General features: G+C 41.8%; 2 long non-coding RNA genes across 2 annotated transcripts; both read left to right on the plus strand.

The window, feature by feature from the left end:
• Window positions 1–13,586: 13,586 nt before the first annotated feature.
• Window positions 13,587–13,931, plus strand: LOC117452115 (uncharacterized). Its single transcript, XR_004552767.2, has 3 exons — window positions 13,587–13,640; window positions 13,733–13,797; window positions 13,908–13,931. It is a non-coding gene; the product is annotated as an uncharacterized lncRNA (long non-coding RNA).
• Window positions 13,932–20,556: 6,625 nt separating this feature from the next.
• Window positions 20,557–21,873, plus strand: LOC139434380 (uncharacterized). The gene is made up of 3 exons (XR_011643730.1): window positions 20,557–20,602; window positions 21,135–21,214; window positions 21,789–21,873. It is a non-coding gene; the product is annotated as an uncharacterized lncRNA (long non-coding RNA).
• The last annotated feature ends 645 nt before the right edge of the window (window positions 21,874–22,518 follow it).

The raw sequence follows: 22,518 nt of genomic DNA on the forward strand, positions 1-22,518 counted from the left end.
AGTGAAGGACAGGTTGTTATCTAGGGTTACACCCAGATTCCTTGCAGTCTGATTCGGGGAAGCAACAGAGGTGCCGATGTTGATTGTTAGGTCAAGAGTGGGACAATCTTTTCCCGGAAGGTAAAGCAGTTCAGTCTTGTCAAGGTTGAGCTTGAGGTGATGAGCAGACATCCACTGAGAGATGTCAGCTAGACAAGCAGCGATGCGTGCGACGACCTGGGTTTCTGAGCGGAGAAAGGACAGAATTAATTGGGTGTCGTCAGCGTAGCAGTGGTATGAAAAACCATGTGGGCTAATGACTGATCTGAGCGAGTTTGTGTACAGGGAGAAGAGGAGGGGACCAAGAACAGAGCCCTGAGGGACCCCTGTAGTTAATTGACAAGGGTCGGACTCGGACCCTCTCCAAGTTACCCTGTAGGTGCAGTCTTTGAGGTATGAGGTGATGAGGGAAAGTGCAGAGCCTGAAACTCCATGTTCTTGGAGAGTGTGAAGGAGGATCTGATGGTTCACCGTGTCGAATGCAGCAGACAGGTCCAAAAGGATGATGACAGAGGAGAGGGATGCTGCTTTGGCAGTGTGCAGTTCCTCAGTGACAGCAATGAGAGCAGTTTCTGTGGAGTGACCTGCCTTGAAACCAGACTGGTGCGGATCCAGAAGGTTGTTCTGATGGAGATAACAGGAGAGTTGTTTAAAGACAGTGCGTTCAAGTGTTTTAGACAGGAACGGGAGGAGAGAGACAGGCCTGTAGTTTATAACATCAGACGGGTTGAGAGCGGGTTTCCTTAGGAGAGGGTTTACTCTTGCCTCCTTTAAGACTATTTGGAAAGTGACCAGAAGTTAGAGAAGTGTTGATGAAATGGGTGAGAAACGGTAGAATATCAGGAGCGATAGTCTGAAGGAGGTTTGAAGGGATAGGGTCCAGAGGACAGGTGGTAGGGCGGGCAGAGGTAATGAGGGTAATAACCTCACTTGGAGAGAGAGGGGAAAAGGAGGTCAGTGTGTGGGTGAAAGGAGGGTCTTGTGACCCAGCGGTGAGTAAAGGTGAGTCAGAAAAAGAAGAGCGAATATCATCAACCTTTTTTTCAAAGTGGTTAACAAAGTCGCTTGACAGAAGGGAGGAGGGGGAAGGGGCTTTGGGAGGGTCCAAGAGGGTGGAGAAGATAGAAAATAGTCTTTTGGGATTGGAATAGGAAGATTGGATCTTATCTTGAAAGAAAGTGCTTTTTGCATGAGAGATCGAAGCAGAGAAAGAGAAGAGGAGAGCCTGATAGGTTAGGAGGTCGTCATGGTGTTTGGATTTCCACCGTTTCCGCTCTGCTGCCCGAAGGACGGTTCTATTAGCACGCAGTGCGTCATTTTGCCAGGGAGCAGGAGGGGACTGACGAGCCTGCCGAGATGTGAGAGGACAGAGAGAGTCCAGAGAGGATGAGAGAGGAGAGTTTGGAGGTAGGAATTGGAACGATTCAGAGGAAGGGAGGGCTGAGAGCACCGATGAGGCAAAGGTAGAGGGGGAGAGGGAACGGAGGTTACGGCGGACAGGTGCAGGATGTTTGTCATGTTTGGAAAGGGGTAGAGAGAATGAAATGAAGAAGTGATCGGATGTGTGGAGCGGGTTTACAGAGAGGTTAGAAGTAGTGCAGTTCCTTGAGAATATGAGATCAAGGACATTGCCAGCTTTATGAGTTGGTGGGGATGGAGACAGTGAGAAAGCAAAGGCGGTTAACAGAGATGTTAGTTTGTCTATCTTCCCTGTCTGGAGGTTGAAGTCTCCGAGAAGTACAGCGGGAGGGCCAGTTTCAGGGATGTGTGAGAGGAGATTATCTAATTCCTCCAAGAAGTCCCCCAAGGCGCCTGGTGGACGGTAGAGAACAACAATGGTTAATTGTTTTCCCCAAAACTAAGAAAATACCCATAGTCCTATCTAGTAACCGAGGTTATAAATCTCAAATCATGTTCAGCTGAAGTCTCAGCTAAACTCACAACATTTCTGGAGCCTTTTAGACGCAGAAAACTATAAGAACAATCACCAAGTAGCACTGAACATGTCTGCTTTATTTTGCTCTACACACCTTTGTGAAGCAGCTTTTTCTGACATGAATGTCATGAAATCTAAATACAGAACCAGATTGACTGATGAACATTGACATTACTATTACAGTGAACCTAAGTGGGTACACTCCAGCATACACATGCAGTGCCAGTCATCTCACTAACTTTAAAAAAGAGTGAATGCACTTATTTTACACATGCCATAAGATGCTTGTAAGGTGGTGATTAAGATGATGTATTTACTACGTGGGCCATAATAATATGTGAGAAATTGTCGTTTTCTTGGACATTGATGTGAAGTTAAGATTGCAATTACACACGTGTACAAAAGTAACTTAATTCAACTGATGAGTGCGATGTGAATAAATGTAAGCGATGTAATTCAAATAGCTCTTGGCCACTTTCATTTTTTCAAAGTAGCTCTCAGATGAAGAAAGGTTGGATACCCCTGCTCTAATGACTCTAATATCACCTTTTATACAAAAATTGTAGCCAGACTTGCTTCACAGCAGTTCAATAGACAAATTAGTATAACATGACAGGATAAAAGCAATGTAGAGGAGCTACAGCTACATTTCAACAAATATATCCACTAAGATTAATACATGAAGACTTGTGACTCGGACTTGACTTGGACTCTTCTTGGGTGACTTGGACTCGGACACGAACACAGGTAATGATGACTCGGGGTCGGACACTCCTTGGGTAACTCGGACTCGACTCCGACTCTACCTAGGTGACTCGGACTCGAAAAGTGGGGACTCGAGAGTGACTTGGACTCTTGAATTGGTGACTTGACCACAACACTGTCTCTAACATATTCAACTGCCTGCGTCACCAATCTCTTCCCTCTGTCAAGGACAAGCGAAAAGAGGAATCAAAACAGGAGAAAGATCCCACACAACGTGCAGAAAACCATGAAGAATTATCACTGCACATCACCTGACAAGAGTCGTGATTATGGGAGAACTATGAGACAAAAGGAGGAGTCTCCACAGCCCTCACCCCCTTATCAATATCAACATATTTGAGCATACTCTTCCTTCAGCCCCCAAAAGGCCATCCTGCTCTCCGCTCACCCTTTCAGCCCCCCCCCCCGGAATTCACTGATGACATGAAGGAGATGTGCAGGCTTGGCATCACCATGCCTACCACAATCATCCAAACCAAAACCTGCACCACCTCCTCCCCCTTCAAGACAGCATCAGCTGTCTCCGAAGCCTGATAAGGATGTGTGTGTACAAAAGGCAGCAAGCTCTAACTGATATGTGCTGGGTCCAGGCTCAAGGGCGTATAGCACTCAACTTATCAAATGTAGCAACAGCTTGTCACAAAAAATCTGACTGATAGTATATTTAACAAACTTAAACTAACTTTATTAAATGTCAGGTCTTTAGCAGGAAAAACATTTGTTATCAATCTCGATGACACTTGGATAGAGCAAAACAGCAGCGCAGCTGTTCTTATCGAATCAACCCCTCCCAACTTTAGTTTCATGAGTCAGGCAAGAATGAATAAGAAAGGAGTAGGAGTTGCTATTTTGTTCAATTATTGCCCTTAAATGCAAGTTGACATCTTATGGAAACGTTGCTTCTTTTGAATATGTGGCCCTTCAGCTGCAACACAGTCTCACAGCATTTTGTGTTATAGTCACAAAATTAATCTATTGATTCGTGTTCACCAACACGTTTTTCCCATTTTTTTGTGTCACACAGAACGATTTTAAAAGCAATGTAAATAATAACAAATTAGAAGGAAAATGAGATTTTAAAAAATACAGATTTCAGTATTCTGACAGAGAACGATTTTAGAAGCAATGCATTTCTATTGGTAGTGTAAGAAATTAAAATCAATGTTTAATGATGTAATTTAGTTTAAACAGTCATTTTATAAGTGTTTTATTGTGAAAACATTTCCGGTTAACATTCGCCTGTGGTTAAAGTTTATTGTGAAAAGCTATTCCGGAAGAGATCTCCAAAGTACCACGATTACAGCCGTTAAAATGCATTAAATAAAAAGTAATGAAAGAGAGTATGAGGAGAAAAGGCGTGTGAAGTTATGCAATGAATATACAACGTCTAAATCCTCTGTTATGCGCAATAACGGACATCGAAGACTGAGGTGGGAGGTCCCCCTGCATCGCCAACCGGCACGTGAGGAGGAGCCAACGGAGGATACATAACCAGCTGACGAGCATTGTTGGCTTTCTTCCTCCGCTGCAGACCTGAGAACACAGCTGTTTTCTCTGAAGCACCTTCTCACTCATTGATCTTTGATGCAGCAGGTATTACAATAAAACCAGGGAGCTTATTTTTGACTCAACAAGGATAAAAAGATCTACTGTTATATTCATCCATAATCTAATATTATTCAATGTAACTCTTTTAAATTGAATAATATTAGATCAGTTTTGGATCTGCTTATCTTTCTTACAGTGCAGACGCTTTTCTGCTCGCTCTTGCCTCTGCTTACTTTTTATGCTGATTTTCCTATTCTTATTCTCTGAAAACTTCGAGCAGCGGCTCCTGGACATTAACTTATCACTGGGACAGTTCATATTCGTAAATAGACGGAGGGTTTCAGCCATATTTCAACATGTTTACGACGACCTCAGTCTTACAGTAGCGTGGCCTAGCAACAGCTAAAGCCTGTTAGGCTACTGCATGCTATTTAGCTTAAGCTAGTTGGTAGAAAAATGCCTCTGTTCTCTACAGATGACTTCCACAAACGTCTACAGAAGATGGCTGTGTTGGAAATGAAAATGCAACGGTTGGAAGTTAACGTGGAAGTGAATGGACTATGTCGTGGGAATGACACCACTTTACCAGTGTTTCAAAATAATGGAAAAAGGTATGCTAACTCACAGCTAGTTAGCAGCTACAAGGATTCCAAGGAACAGGAGGGCTGTGTACTGGGTAATAAATCTACAAGTGGTAGTCCTCCCTGGAACTCTCTGGGTGCAAAGCCTAACGGTACGTCCACACAGCAGCTTCAGAAACTTCCACCGCTTCCAACGCTTCTTCATCTATGGGGATGACGTCACTTTGCCTCGCTTTTCGCCGAACTGCATTGTGGGGGAGTGAAGCGAAGATTTCCAGGATGTCCAGGATCTCCAGGATTCAAAAGTTGAGCAATGTTCAACTTTTTAAGCTGAGCTGGAAGTGCCAGCCAATCAAACACGTTTATGCAAATCTGACAGTAGAAGCGCTAGCCAATCAAACTGCGTGTAAGCAGGGAGAACCAGACCGCAGTTCATTTCCTCATATTCCAAACGAGAGATTACGGTAGCAAATCACCCGGTTCTTTACGACCAGAACTATTAACGGGATACAAACCGGAGGAACCAGGCATGGAGGGAGGTGGCAGAGACAGTGGGTGAAACTGGTAGGTTTTCGCCTGTTTGGGGAGTTTATATATATATATATTGCTCGTATAAAATCGCCGGAGTTTTTTGCTTTGTATGTCGGGGGCGGGAGATTCATGTGATTGGTTGTTGGTCGCATTGCTCGCAAAAAATCCCCAAGCTGTCAGACACGCCCAGCTCCAAGATTTTCAAGATTTTTGAAAAGCTGCTGTGTGGACGTACCGTAAGAGTAAATCATTTCCATGCGATTTGGAAGGACGGATAACAGGCAGAGCCCAGTGCTCTGAAATCTGTGATGCGACTGGCTAGCCTGCATTGTTATCACCCAGGAAGAACGCCTCTTCAACCCCTATTCATACTAGGAAACAGCCGTGGACAGCTGCTAAAGGGAGAAATACAACAAATCCTCCTAAACCACCAAGTGTGCCAATCCAGAACAGATACGCTCCGCTGACCGAGAGCCAGATATCTTTTTCTGATGACCTGGATAACCTGTCCTCTTCACACAGCAGGGTAAGGACCAATATCTACTCCAAAAGTAAAAGGCTAGAGGGAAAGCTAACGACTGGGCCTGAAACTCTGATTGTGGGTGACTCTGCTGTAAGAGATGTAAAAGGTCTGTGTAGTAAGAACAACACCAAAGTACTCTGTTTTCCCAAGGATGTGGTCTCTGACTTGGCTGAGAAGATCCTGCATATTGGGGCTGAACATCCGACTGTGAAGAATGTGGTACTGCACATTGGAACAAATGATCAGAAGTGCTGAAAGAAGACTTTAAATGTTTGTTGGAAACTGTCAGCTCTCTAAATGCGGAGGTGTTCATCAGTGGCCCTCTACCGCCAGTCAGAAGAGGAGTGGAGAGAGTCAGAAGATTGTTTGCACTGAACACGTGGCTTTCAACTGTCTGTACTGACCATTCTGTCCATTTTATTGACAATTTTAACTTTTTCTGGGATCGCAGACATCTTTTTAAGGCAAATGGAGTTTGCCTGAACAAGTCAGGGGTGAAATTGTTTATCTCTGACATATTCAACTGCCTGCGTCATCAATCTGTTGCCTCTGCCAAGGACAAGCGGCAAGAGGAATCAAAACAGGAGAAAGACACAACACATCGCGCAGACAACCCTGAAGAAGTATCACTGCACCCATAAGGTGCTCCCATAATCAGAACATTCCCCTGAGGAATGTTCTGATTATGGGAGACCTATGACACAAATGGATGAGTCTCCACTGCCCGTCACCCTCCCTGTCAATGCCTTTGAGGATACTCTTCATTCATCCCCCAGCTCTCTCGACTCTCCGCTCACCCTTTCACCCTCGCCCTCCCCCCTGGAGTTCGATGACCGCATGAAGGCGACACGCAGGGTTGGCAGCATGTCCTTTACCCCCGCTCCTCAACGACGCCCACCAAAATCACCTTAGCAGAGACGCGCACCATCTCCCCCGGCTTCATCGCCATGCCTACCACAATCATCCAAACCAAAACAATACAAGGAAGATGGAAGCAGATTTCCAAACCCCCCTTTCTACAGTGTAGCCCTCACCCTGCCCTCCTATGATGAGAGGAGCAGGGTGATGGGTCCTCCCTCCCCTTCAAAGCCTGATAGGGATGTGTGTGTACAAAACTCTGCAAACTGATATTTGCTGGGTCCAGGCTCAAGGGCGTATGGCACTCTCAACTCTTTCCAGGACATGCCGGGGCCCTGCCTGCCTATAGCTTTGCCGATATCTGTGTTGATAGGTAATAGATTAAAATTGGTGAATCATCTTAGATACAGGAAGTGCTCTAACGTTTGTGTACGTTTATCTAATTTAGCAGTGATTCCATGTCAGCCACAGCTTGTTACAAAAGACCTGACTGATAGTGTGTTTAACAAGCTTAATCTAGCTTTATTAAAGGTCAGGTCTTTGGCAGGAAAAACATTTTTAATCAATGATTTTATCACTGAGCACAATCTCGATTTTATGTTTTTAACAGAAACTTGGATTGAACAAAATAACAGTGCAGCTGTTCTTATCAATCCCAACTTTAGTTTTATGAGTCAGGAAAGAATGCATAAGAAAGGGGGTGGAGTTGCTATTCTGTTCAATGATTCCCTTCAATGCAGGAAGACATCTTATGGGAACTTTGATTCTTTTGAATATGTGGCCCTTCAGCTGAAATGCTCCTCTCGAGCTCTGTTCCTAAATATCTATAGACCACCCAAATACTGTGCAAGCTTTTTTGATGACTTTACTGAAATGAAGCTTAGCGCAAGTTCAATAAGGAAGACCTAACACGAGTCACTTACACGTCACTCGATGGCTCCCTTCCCCTCTCATTAAATATGAGGGCGTCACCCCTCAGCAGCCAATAGCTGCACATGCTAAATTCCTTAAATGCTTGCTCTTCCTCCCTGTCAGTTGTCATTTGCAGATGACCGCAAACAGTAGCAGTACTACAATACTCCTCCTCGTGAGAAAAAGAAAAAAGCACAAGAAAAACTAGCTCAAGATGTCCAACTCGGACAATTCAGATCACGAACCTGGTATGGAATTATTCGAGCCCGGTTCGGCTCCCCACAGCGGCCTATCACCAGAGGCAGACTTCCCCACAGCCCCAGGCCTCACTCTCTCGCAGCTCCGAGAGCTTCTCGGATCAGGTTTCCAGCACAGCTCCCCAGTCCGGGGCAGCAGCTCCAGTCAGCTCCCCAGAGAGCAGGGCGAGGACGCGGAGGTAAAAAAAAAAGAAAGAAGTCGAGCCCTCCAGGATCCCGTCCACCTCCAAAATCCACCCCTTCCCAGGCTCGCCAGTCCGGGAGCGTCACTAACACACCCCTCATGGAGAGTAGCGTGGCCGGCTCCCTGCAATCCCTGGCTAGCTCCATGATAGCTATCGATGCTCGCCTCCAGGCCCTGGAAGACTCCGTCACAGGATCTTCGACTTCCGTGGCACTCAGGTCAGGTACTAGTGTTAACGAAAATGTTTGCACTCACCCACACAGGGTCGGGTCGTAACGGAATAGATGTAACGGCGTTACGTAATCAGAAATACAAAAAATCACGTATATTCAGCGGGCGTTACATTTGAAAAACGAGTAATCTGAGTCAGTTACTTTCGTAAAACTGAAGTGAATACTTATTGGAACTATTGGTTGAGAAGTTTCCTGGTGTAAATACACATCTGAGTTGACAAATATGACATGTGGGGTTCCTCAAGGCTCCATCTTGGGGCCTCTTCTCTTTAACATCTACATGCTACCACTGGCTCAGATAATGAAAAACAACAACATAAGTTACCATAGCTATGCAGATGACACACAAATGTACGTAACAATTTCACCAGGAGACTATGCTCCAATTCAAACGCTGAGTAAGTGCATTGAACAAATCAATGACTGGATGTGTCAGAACTTTCTACAATTAAACAAAGATAAAACTGAGGTAATGGTTTTTGGAGCCAAGGCAGAACGTATACAAGTTAGCGCTGAGCTTCAGTCTGCAATGTTCAAAACAACAGATAAAGCCATACATCTAGGTGTAGTCATGGACTCTGACCTGAGTTTCAACAGTCACATTAAAACAGTTACTAAATCAGCCTACTATCACCTAAAGAATATATCTAGGATTAAAAGACTAATGTGACAGCAGGATTTTGAAAAACTTGTCCATGCTTTTATCTTCAGTAGACTCGACTACTGCAATGGTGTCTTCACAGGTCTCACTAAAGAATCTATTAGGAAGCTGCAGCTGATTCAGAACGCCGCTGCTCGAGTCCTCACTAACACTAAGAAAGTGGATCACATCACTCCTGTCCTGAAGTCTTTACACTGGCTTCCTGTGTGTCAAAGAATAGATTTCAAAATACTGCTGCTGGTTTATAAAGCACTGAATGGTTTAGGCCCAAAATACATTTCTGACCTCCTGCTAAATTATGAACCATCCAGATCTCTCAGGTCTTCAGGGACTGGTCAGCTTTCTGTCCCCAGAGTCAGAACTAAACATGGAGAAGCAGCGTTGAGTTATTATGCTCCAAATATCTGGTACAAACTCCCAGAAACCTGCAGGTCCGCTGCAACTCTACTTTTAAATCCAGGCTGAAGACTTTTCTTTTTGACGCTGCTTTTAATTGAACTATTCATATCTTAGACTGCACTGTAACTTGTATCCATGTATTTTTTCTTTTAATGTTTAATGACTGATTTTAAATGCCATTTTCTTAATGTCTTTCATTTTTTGTAAAGCACTTTGAATTGCCTTGTGTTGAAAAGTGCTATATAAATAAACTTTCCTTGCCTTGCCTTGCCTTCTGTCTGTCCCATTACCGCGCCATTTAATTAAAGTACCCATTTGAACCTTATGCCAGAGACTCCATTAGTCTTTTATTTTAAGCTTCTCTCCTGGACGCGAGAACAACAAACAAAGCTAATAGTAGTATGTTTCGTGCATGCACCAAATAATAAAAAAAATAGAGTCCAGTTTTGGATAGTCTGCCATGGTTTCATTAATTGCATAGAGCTGTTTGACGTTCGGCGTAACCTTGGCACACTGCCACTCCAACATCCAATCACAGAACTTGAAGATTAATCACGGGGTCTGTCAAGCAAAGGGACTGTAGTCCAAAACGATAGCTAAGGATTATGGGTAGTGTAGTGTCTTCGGCCATCCTAAAGTCCAAAACAACTATTTGTTTTTCTGAATCGAAGGGGGAAAACAAAAAAGTATTGTACACAATGTAAACCAATCAATGTTGTGTAATTAACAAGGATAAACTGATGTTTTTAGTTGAGTACTGCAGATTACTATGCAAACTTCGAGACCGGAAATATTGTTTTCACACCAAGCTGTTGCCTGGCAACGCAATTCTGTTGATAGTTATTTCATATCAAATTAACACCACCCCAGTGAGATGATAGTGAACTGTTCATGAACTTGTCATGAAAAGTTCATGGAATATCAGTGAACCATATTCATGAACAGCTCATAAACAGCTCATAACAAAGTTGATGAACTGTTCATGAAATTGTCATGAACATTAAATGGCACTAGGGCAGTTCATGAACTACTCATGAAACTCCTGTGCTGGAATGGTTCATGAACAATTCATGGAATATGGTTTTAGGCAGGTTCATGAAAAATTCATGAAATGGAGTTTTCAGTGAGTGTGTAGGGATATTCAGTATTCAACCAAGAACATTTCAAGAATTGTTCATGAACATATCAAGAACTGTTCATAACAACTTCATGAACCGTTCATGAACAGTTCATACCCAGTCACTGAATATAATTCAATGGCTGGCTATGAACCATTGACTGCATATAATTCAATGGCTGGCTATGAACTGTTGATGAACTGTTCATGTACATGAACAGTTGCTCATAAAAGTCTGTCATGAGCAAATCAGGAACTGTATATGAATGAATAATGTTCATAAAAATGGTTCATGAGCATTTTAAGAATTTTGGTTCATGAACATGACAAGTGAACATATAATGAGTTGTTCATGAATGTTTCATGAGTGCTCATGAACAGCTCATAAAGTCATGAACTCCATCTCGCAGGGGCATATCCCAACGTGCATTGTGGCTAAAACATCCAATCACCGAGCCTTCAACCATAGCTGAGGATCTGAGAGGGGTCTGCTTGCAGGCCTCCACTCTCAGGACAGTTCCGGTGTAGGCTGCACTCTCAGGAGACCTCCACTGTCAGTACAGGAAGTGACGATACTGACGAGCACGTTTTTTCCCCGCCCACCGAAGGACTCGTCTGATGGAAGTTTTTGCAAATCAGTAAGGTAAGGTGCGTGACTTGTTTGCACTATCCAAAACAATGAATGCAGTCTAAATGTATTGTTTCGCAGACAAAATAACATTTATTGATATAATATATATATATAATTGCAGAGCATATCATTTGCTTATCAGATGCCACCTATGCCGCTATGCTCTGATGCGTTACAATATCATCAGCGGTAAAAAAGAAGTTGATGCAAATGAAAAGCAATTGAATGCACTCATTTACCGAGACATGGGAAACTGAGCACGAGGCAGTGGCATTGCGTGAGAAACCTTAAGTAACTGTGTGTGTGTGTGTGTGTGTGTGTGTGTGTGTGTGTGTGTGTGTGTGTGTGTGTGTGTGTGTGTGTGTGTGTGTGTGTGTGTGTGTGTGTGTGTGTGTGTGTGTGTGTGTGTGTCCACCATAGGTGCCCACCCACATACAGTATTTCCGTGTCTACATACATGCCAATGTACAAGCATGTGTTTTTGTTACTGAACTAATTTCTTTAATAAATTGTGCAATAGTTGTACACTTGAATGTCTGCATGCAATTCTTTTTCATAGCATTCTGCTTTCACAGCTAGTTAATAATTACGTTATTACTAAAAGCAATAATAATCTAATGCAGAGGCAATTGTGTAATGTGAAAAATATATATTTATTTAGTCTTTTTACGTTGTTAGCTAATTGTTTGTCAGTTCGGCTTTATTAAACGTTTGTGTAAAGAGGTTAGCAAGGGTAGGTCTGCATTTGTTGTTGTTGGCAATGACACTGATGTATTTTAAAAGAAGAGATAATACAGATTAAAAGTGTTTCTATCGTTTCTGGCCGTTAGTTGTAGAATGTAATGTATAGTGAAATAAGCTGTTTTCACACTTAAACAGCGTGCAAAGACTGGCCCGTATGAAGTATTGTTTTAATTGAAGTTTTAGTCTATAACCACACATTTTGTAACATTTGTTCCTGTTTTTTGTAGATGCATCTTTCAATCCTCTATGGCACTGCAAAGCCTGCAGTGAAACGCTGCACAACATGTTGCAAACTGTTCCACTGTCCTTTGTGCCCCAAATGCAAACCCTGCGCATCATCCCCACTCGAGAAGCACTTGGAAGTGCACTTAAAAAATGGCATAATGTTTAAAGGTAACACACACATATACTGATACATGTTTGTGTATCAGGTTCTGAGATCATTACATTGGCTTCCAGTCTGCCAAATAATTGATTTTAAAATACTACTGCTAGTTTTTAAATCACTAAATGGCTTAGGACCGAGGTATATAGACGACCTCCTCCATCACTATGAAGCATCCAGGAGTCTCAGGTCTTCTGGGTCGCGTCTGCTCTCTGTTCCGAGAATAACCACTAAACATGGAAAAGCAGCTTTTAGTTATTATTCAAACAATTTGGAACAAACTGCCTAAATCGTGCACGTCCTCCGAAACACTTCCTATTTTTAAATCCCGACTAAAAACGCACCTATTTGCCGCTGCTTTTAATTGAGCTGCCCATACTCACACTACAGTATGCCTTTTTAGTCTTGTATTCTGTACCTGCTGTGTTTATTTATTTAATTTATTTCATTACCTTTGCTTATTATGCCTGTTTTTAAATGCCTTTTTAATAATGTATTTATGCTGTATTTGTTCTTAAATGTCTTTTACTTTTAATCTGTAAAGCACTTTGAATTGCAATGTGCTGAGAAGTGCTATATAAATAAAATTTCCTTGCCTTGTGCATGTTTTTGTTCTTGTTTCGTGTCTGTCATTGGCAAACTTATTTTTCTTGACTTTCTCTTAGATATGGCAATCGACACGTGCCATTTAACCTGCAGAGACTTGGCTCACTTCCATTGCCCTCAATGTGCAAAAACAATTTTAAGAAGAGGAGATATGGAAGTACACCTGGAGGCTTGCCACAAGTTGCCATCCACATCAGCTTCTGAACATTGCCCTGGTCAACCCTCTTCCTCACCGCAACCCAACACATCAGCTGTGCTCTCTCTCCTGCTTCCAACGACAACAGTGTCCCCCACTCCCGGCTTGATTGCAAAAGTGGTGAGCCCTTGTATGTGTGGTATGGTGCACATCATGCACCATACCCACAAACCACGAAAAAGAGGCATTTAAAGTTACATTGTAGTGTGATTACAAAGCCTGTACTTTTTAAAGTAAAATGTTGTATCAGTACTTCTACTTTTACCAAATGATTTTTTGTACACAAGTATCTGTGCTTCTACTTAAGTAAAGAGTGTGTACTTTTGCCACCTCTGATGGTGTGTGTTGTGCATGAAAGAGGACCATATTGATCATTTTGATAGCTACCTGTTTAGATCTTCATACAGCTGTGTTTTTCATTCTAGAAACCTTTCACAGTCAATACATCCTGGACCGTGGATAATAATAATAATATATTTTCTTTCATAGTATGCCCTTTACACCATACTAGATGCACCCTATGATTTCACTATTGTAAGTTGATCTGGTCATTTCAAGTAAACTCAAAATCCCATTATGACATTTAATCAGACATACAGTAATAATATATTTATTTCCTTTTTTAGACTGACATGCCAGCTTTGCGAAAATGGTGGTGTGTCATGCTAATGGAGAATTTCGACCTCGGAAGGTGAGACCACTAAAATGTTGACGTTAGATTAACTTTGAAATGGTTAAAAAACACAATGTCTTTCCAACAGTACCTTTCTTTGTTTCTTTGTTTAACCCTTTTTATTTGAGTCATGGCAAAATGTTTGCCCACTGGACGGAGATATCTAAAGCCCTCCTGCGAGGTGAGGTGCCTCCAGTGTTCAGAGTGAGGAAGAGGAAGTTGGATGACATCACTGAGGTCAGATTTGTATTGCAAACTATTTCACTTAAGTTGTGTTTGTATCTACTCTCATACTAACGTTTCAATTTCATTATTTGTTTCACCACTCTGTCTTTAAAAATATATGTATTTTGTCAATATTTACTGCATGTATTCTTCCTCGTGGTATCAGTATTTAGGACGATGTTGGAGGACAGTCCTTAAACTAAAGAATATGTTGGAAATATCATACTTTACTAAAAGTATGGTGGTTCCTGGCAATAGTCCCTTGTATTTTGAACATTCAACGTTTTTTAGTTTTTCAGAAAGAGGAGCAACTTCAGCCTCATCCAGCTGATGTCTCAGTTGGAAAAGATGTGGAGAAAACAATGGAAGCGTAGGCTTGTTTACTAGTTATATGCATCATATCCAAGGAGGATGCCCTTTCCTTGGGTTAGTCTGCCAAAAAAGCTACTTAATATGTATCAGTGGGTATGATATATTTTCTCTCTTTTCCGTAGCCAACATCTAAGATCGTGCAGGACTGCAAGAAGGCAGCGGAATGGGTGGTGGCCAGAGTTGGGTGTAACGTGTTACTGTAATAATATTGCTTTTGTCGGTAACGGAGAAGTGTAACGGTACGTCCACACAGCAGTTTTAGACGAATCTTCCACCGCTTCTCTGCCCATTGACTTTGAATGGGGATGACGTCGCTTTTCGCCGAACTGCATTGTGGGGGAGCGAAGATTTCCAGGATTTCCAGGATTCAAAAGTTGAGCAATGTTCAACTTTTGAAGCTGAGCTGGAAGCGTCAGCCAATCAAATCACGTTTATGCACATCTGACAGTAGAAGCGCTAGCCAATCAAACCGCGTGTAAGCAGGGAGAACCAGACCGCAGTTCATTTCCTCATATTCCAAACGAGAAATTACGGTAGCAAATCACCCGGTTCTTTACGACCAGAACTATTAACGGGATACAAACCGGAGGAACCAGGCGTGGAGGGAGGAGGCAGAGACAGTGGGTGAAACTGGTAGGTTTTCGCCTGTTTGGGGAGTTTATATATATATATATATATATATTGCTCGCATAAAATCCCCGGGGTTTTTTGCTTTGTATGTCGGGGGCGGGAGATTCATGTGATTGGTTGTTGGTCGCGTTGCTCGCAAAAAATCCCCAAGCTTTCAGACATGCCCAGCTCCAAGATGTTCAAGATTTTTAAAAAGCCGCTGTGTGGACGTACCGTAACGCGTTACTTTTATAATTCAGTAATCACACTACAGTTACTAACATTGCCCCGACACGCTTACTTCGTAATTTACCGGTCCTAAGGTGCTGTAGGTGCGCCGCAGTCTGGGTGATCTGCCTGTAGGGAGGGGCGGGCCGGCCCTTCGAGTAAAGTAACGAGTCTACTTTTAAGTCTACGAAGTAGTGTAATATATCACTTTTTTTAAAGTAATATGTAATACATTTTTTGTAGTAACGACCCCATCTCTGGTTATAGCGGTAGTGAACCACCCGGTGCTGTATGATCAGTCTCTGTTCATCTACCGGGATACAAACCGGAGGAGCGAGGCATGGAGGGAGGTGGCAGAGACAGTGGGTGGAACTGGTAGGTTTTTGCCTGTTTGGGGATTTTATATCCAGTTTACTTCGTTTTAACATTGCTATTGATTTGTGTGTCGGGGGCGGGAGATTCATGTGATTGGTTGTTGGTCGCGTTGCTCGCAAAAAATCCCCGAGCTTCAGATACACCCACCTCCAAGCGTCAACGCACGCTGCTGTGTGGACGGGCCGTTACGTCGAGGCGGGGGCAGGGGCGGGATCATCCTGAACAACAACAAAAAGCCGACGTCTTATCCAGTTTGTACACAACGATGGAGAAACTTAACAAGCAGCAGTGGTCCACTGAAGAGACCAGCTACCTACTGGGAATCTGGTCTTCCAAAGAGGTACAGAGGAAGCTGGAGCACAATCGGCCATTGTTGTTGTTGTCGGTGTCAGCTGTGAGGGGTTTCCGCGCGGTTTGGCTTTATGAAGCAGGCACACAAACGGTTACGTCATGACGCAAACTATGAAGGTAGATATGGTGCAAAATGCGAGAGTGTGTAAAACCTGATGTGAGCACTTGCAGAAAAAAAATCTGAGCTTGTGTGCTTACATTTACACTTGTATAAAATATCCACGTATCTGTGAACCAAATGTACACTTGTATAAAATATCCACGTCACTGTGAACCAAATTTGAAGTCACAGAAGAAAAAAAAAAGTGTTGTAGCTTGTATAAAAAAAATGAACTTAGTGATGAAATGTTCACTTGCAGAACAATACATATGTTTTAAATATATTTTCCATTACAACTGCAACTTGGTTATTACAACCTCTCAAATCAGTCATTACAACTTGACGAATCTGCTCTGTGGCAGTATAAATGGACAAATCTGCGGTCTTGACTTTTTCTACACTTCTTGCGATAAATGTGTCGCAAAAGTACTTTTCACCTGTATATGTGGGGGGAGGGAGGGAGGGGGGTTGGAGCGAAGGGGAGGAGCTATCAGAACAACGAGGCTCGAGTCAGTCACAGCCATAGTCACGTCGAACCCAGAGCCATATAATAGAAGAGTTATGACATCTCCGTTCACTCCAATGGACCACTTTTTTACAGCAATGGCGGATCGTGGAGCCTCTCAATCGTACCCCGGAAGTTAGCGCCAAGGCTAGTAGAGCTGTAGAGTTGCAGCATAATAGACCGTTCGTGACGGACTTTTAAAAGTAAGAAGAAGTTTAAAGATGTATATTGCGGATATTATCAGTACATCTGATTCAAATTAACATGTGTATTAAAGGATGTCAGTGGATTATCCCTAAATTAGTAGATTTAGGGAACGTTTACAGATAACAGATCAAGCTAGGATACCGAAGCAAGTTAGCAACACACGTTGAACAGCCTTTCAATTGTAAATTCCGTTCTCTTAATGTCTATTTGGTCCAACGTTGTTGAATTAGAGAAGAGGGTTTTCTAAACGGGATTGTATGCGGGGGTGGAGGGAGTTAAATATTAGATAAATATAACTTTGGTGCGTGTAAGAGTGAGTGTTTTTAGCAGAGCCATATTGTGTCTTTGTGATTATGTTGATTATTACCTGTCTGTATAATGTTGGAGCTCAGCAGATTTTGGATTGATGGCAAAGGGAGAGGGACTTAAGTGAGAGTGAAAACAAAAGGTAAGTTTAATACTACTGTTTTATATAAGTAAGCATACTAAACATGTATTCTATCACTGTATTATATAAGTAATCTTGTTAGTAACCTACTGTATGGCAGGGGGAGGGGCAGTGATGTTACAGGTGGAGGAGCAAAACTGCAAGACTGCAAACTCACAAGACAGAGAAATCAAAGTTTGTTCTCCAGAGAAGAGGTTGATTTCACTTCAATTTTTTCATATGTTCTAAAGATGTGGAAATGGCACCAAAACAAACTTGAGAGCTGTATCCAAGACAACTGTAACAACATGAGTAGAGAGCCACCAAGGTTTTTCAAGTCCCTCTCTTACTCCATGTTGCCAACCCAAACTTCCAGGTACATGACGGGACACCTTGCTTGTTTTTGTTGTTTGCGCTCCTCTGGCTGGGTGCTGGCAGGTGGAGGGCAGTGATCCCTTCAATCAATCAATCAATCAACCAATCAATCAATCAATCAATCAATCAATCAATCAATCAATCAATCAATCAATCAATCAATGTTTATTTATATAGCCCGATATCACAAATGTTACATTTGTCTCAGTGGTCTTCACAGTGTGTACAGAATATCAGTATGACAATATGACACCCTCTGTCCTTAGACCCTCACATCGTACAAGGAAAAACTTCCGAAGAAAACCCAGTTTAAAGGGAAAAATGGGAGAAACCTCAGGGAGAGCAACAGAGGAGGGATCCCTCTCCCAGGACGGACAGACGTGCAATAGATGCCGTGTGTAAATTGAAAAGATAATACATTTGCAACATAGGTAGTCCAAATGTTTGGAAATGCATGTGTGTATAATAGGAAGATGAATCCACGAGGATATCCATCCAGGACCGATGATCCAGGACCACAGCCACGACTCAAGATCCAGCGCTCGCGATCCAGGACACAGGACCGCAGGATCATCCATGACTCCGGATCCCGGCGTATATAGACACCAAAAAGAAAGAAATGTGGGGAAGCTGGGTTAATCGGAACATGAGAGTACACAGGTACAGACAGAGAGAAGGAAGAAGTAAGAAGTAAGATGTCCCCCGACAAACTAAGCCTATATCAGCAAAACTAGGGGCTGAATCTAATCAGCCCTAACTATAAGCTTTATCAAAAAGGATGGTCTTAAGCGCACTCTTAAAAACGGATAGGGTGTCTGCCGCCCGAACACAAACTGGAAGCTGATCCCACATGTGGAGCTTGATAAGAAAAGGCTCTGGCTCCCATTGTACTTTTAGAGACTCTAGGAACAACCAACAACCCTGCATTCTTGGAACGCAATGCCCTAGTAGGACAGTAGGGTATAACGAGTTCTTTAAGGTAAGATGGCGCCTGCCCATTAAGGGCTTTGTAGGCGAGAAGAAGAATTTTAAATTCTATCCTGTGTTCTATAGGGAGCCAGTGTAAGGCAGCCAGAACAGGAGTAATGTGGTCCCTTTTCCTAACGAGCTGCAGCATTTTGAATCAGCTGAAGCGACTTGACTGACTTCTTGGTACTCCCTGATAATAAAGAGTTACAATAATCCAGTCTAGAAGTAACAAATGCATGGACTAGTTTCTCTGCATCGTTTTGAGGCAAGATATGCCTGATTTTCGCAATGTTACGGAGATGGAAGTAGGCGGTCCTTGAAATTGATTTTATGTGGGCGTTAAAGGATAAATCCTGATCAAATATAACACCAAGATTCCTTACAGTGTCACTGGAGGCCAAATTAATGCCATCCATAGTTAGTATATTTTTAGATAATTTGTTTCGTAGATTCTTCGGGCCAAGTACAATAACTTCAGTTTTGGTCGTGTTTAACATCAAAGAGTTCCCTTCTTCCTTCAATCTTTGAGACTAATGTAAGTAGAAGACATGGCACTGTAAATGTTCGAACATTTAAAATATTATACCACTTCAAAATAAGAAATATTACTTTTGTTACTAAGAGTTCATACTTATTATACCTGTGTCACCTTTCACACTATCGCTGTGATCATGAGCTATGGGCTTTGTAGATACAGGGGCCCTTCTCTTGTTGACCACAGGGCGATGCACGAAGATGGTGGGTATAGCCTCTGCTCTCAGCCTAGTCTTGCCCTTTTTTGTCTTGACAAACGAGTGACTTGAGGTTACTTCACACACAGAACAACTCAGTTTTGTCTGCCCACATACATATTCCATAGTGGTTGAATACACAGTATTATGAAACACTTTATACTTACTGGACATGTTATACTCATTACATACTATATATAAAATATGACCAAGAATGTGAGACAACTTTATAGAAATTCATATCACATCTGTTACTGATGCCATTTGTCATACTTTGTTAAACTCACAAATAATAAAGTTCCATAACTTCAGTTGGGAACAGAGACCACACCTTATCTCCCCAAGGCAATTTCCCATTCAATAGGTGTGCTATATAGGTGTGTATAACCCTTTCTCCTGTCTGTTACTCCCTCTTTCAGCACAAGAACCAGAGGGGGATTCAATGGAGCCTGAATACCTGCACTGAGACCCTCACCCTGCACCCTGAGTCTCAACTCTGTGTTTTTCAAGCCTTTCCCTGTTTTTTTTTGTATTAAACAAAACATTAAGCTTTCCCAATGGTGTGGTTTTCGTTTTGTGAAAAAGTGAAAATGCAGTGTTTGTATATAAATCACATATTTTGTTGCTGTTGGTCGTGAAATTGCTCCTGCTTCCTCCGCTCTGTGTCAGTGGGGAAGCCGTACATTCGTACTCCTTTCTCTGAGCGATTGGAGCATCCCCAGGCAGCACAGCAAACCATGGTGGCGACTAGGAGGCAGCACAGCAAACCAGGACAACACTTTAAATTTAAGAATTTAAGAAAATGGTAGAAATGAATCTAATCTGAATTTTAAAGCATTACTTTAGATCCCCTCCCATTAGAAAGTGATGCTTCTGACTAGCATACAAGTTTAAGAAGATAATATTGGTTTGAAAGAATTCAAAGCTATAAATAAACAGCAAAAGGCTCTTTAACCAAGGCACTGTTAGTAACATGTAAACTAGTTGTTCACACTAATCCTAATATTATCACTTAATATTAGCAAATTCTATTTTATTTTTTAAAACATATTGATGTAAATACATAAACATATCGATTTGTTGTATAAATATTGCAAATCAAAACCTTTATTCACTAATAATTACCAAAAATCGTAGTTCTATCTCCTGTTATCATTGCATTCACATTGCCCGCCATGATCCTCGTCTACATGAACCACGTGACGATAACTGTTTTTGGACTTCCGTTGTCGTAACTCTTCTATTATATGGCTTTGGTCGAACCCATGGTCGAACCGGATGACTGCGGGCAGTGCGGGGCTAACGGTTCGTGTCGCTACCAGTCCGCTGACATGGCACGTCAATCAACGGTAAGTTTCGCCCATTACTTGCCCAGTATTACTTTGAATATTATTATTGAGGATTAAATCCGCTTTGAAGACCACCGTTTTATATCGTGCAGTTTAGCGGCAAAATAACGTCAGTTAGCCAGCTAACGCTAGCTTTATTGAGTTTATGCTATATTCTATTTAGCTAACGTCGAAGTAGTGTATGTGAAATCAACCTTACAATAAGATGTGTATATTACAATTATTAATGTCATATCTCAAGATGATTACTTAGATATTACAATATGGTTGGTTGAGCTGGAGTTCATTATTGAGCTTACACGTTAACGTCACAGTCATCTGAAGAACGAACCCAAACCTTGTTGTTTGTATTAATTGCATTACCAAATGGGTATCAAATAAACAGTAAACATTGGTAACACAACTTCCAAAGTTACAGTAAAATAAAAAGGACCCTGACTCGGACAATACACAATCCAACATGTTCAACATAAGAGAATCAGTTATATTGTTTGTACACATGGTACTTTACATATATATCTGTTTGTTTAAGGTGTCCAGGTGATGCAGACAGGCTGGACCAGAGAGTGAGAGACAGAACTGGACTCCTCACAGCAGTGAACTTCAGCACAGGTACAAAGACTCTTTTTTCATACTGTACAAAGAATCAAGAAAGCTATTGGTTTAAATGAATGAAGTATTGACTTGAATACACTGATATACATTCCATTAAACAATACTAAATACTAGATCACCGACACATCAGTGAAGTTGAGGGTTTTTTTCCATGCAAAAGGTTACATTTAGATGTTAACAAGGACTATGATTTTGTCAGCTTTCTAATTTAATGTATTAAAGGCAAAGATATTTAACACATAGTGAGCACTGCTGCTATTTATCTCTCAATATTGTCTGTAAAAAACGTGGTAAAAGTTATTCTTTCAGTGAGACAACAGAGCAAGCTTCTACAGTTGCACTACGTTTTGATAAGTTAAATATTATTTTGATAATAACACATATTTCAATGTTGATGAACTTCATACTGTTCATTCATAATCTGATTGTCTTTGTAGCTCACTGTTGAAATAAAAAAAAAACATTACAATTACAAAATTATTATATCTACAGCCCCTAAACACACAAACACACCGCTTTCATAAATAAGACACTTGTTCTGCAATAATATGTTTTATGTTATTATTGTCAGGAAAGGACATGCCTGAAAGACACAACATGTTCTCCTTCTCTGAGGGTCAAGAAGAACATCCAAGAGGAACATTAAAAGCTGATGTTATGAGATTTTAAGACCAGTACAGGACGTTCACTAAGAAACTACTTTTATTGTGAAAACACAGTCAGCTGATCGAATGCATCTATTTCCACATCTACACTCCATCAGCTGATTATTTCTTTTTGCCTCACTTTATGAGCTTCACATCACTTGTGCCTTGTACTGCAGAGTTTGCAACGTCACAAATAAATGGGGCCAATCTTCAGTCAGATGTGAATGTGTAATCTAACATTTTCAGTAAGAATAATGGACTAAAGGAGTGCAAATACAAATACAATTTATTAAAATGTGAACCAAAAGTTAATCAAAAATGTTTTAAATAAAAAGCACATATGGACAGAAGGTGTAAGCTATTACATGTATCAGTAAACCCATTTAGTCAAATAAAGTGACAGACTAGGCCTGTGCAGTTGGTATCAGCTATGCTCAGCATGGGATCCTCCATCAGGCCTGGTCCTCCTCGCAGAGTAAAGACCCTCAGTCCTCTCCAAACCAACAGACAGGACGTCCATCACACGGAGGTTTCTCCCTGAAGTCTCTGCAGCTCTCTGGACACCAGGCTGTCTCAATCTGTCCACACTGAATATGAGAGGGGGACAATGAAAATAATAAATGCTTTAGACAATAAGAAATATAAAGTTGACAG

Source organism: Pseudochaenichthys georgianus, chromosome 1 (genome assembly GCF_902827115.2).
Source record: "Pseudochaenichthys georgianus chromosome 1, fPseGeo1.2, whole genome shotgun sequence".
In the NCBI taxonomy this organism is placed as follows: Eukaryota; Metazoa; Chordata; class Actinopteri; order Perciformes; family Channichthyidae; genus Pseudochaenichthys; species Pseudochaenichthys georgianus.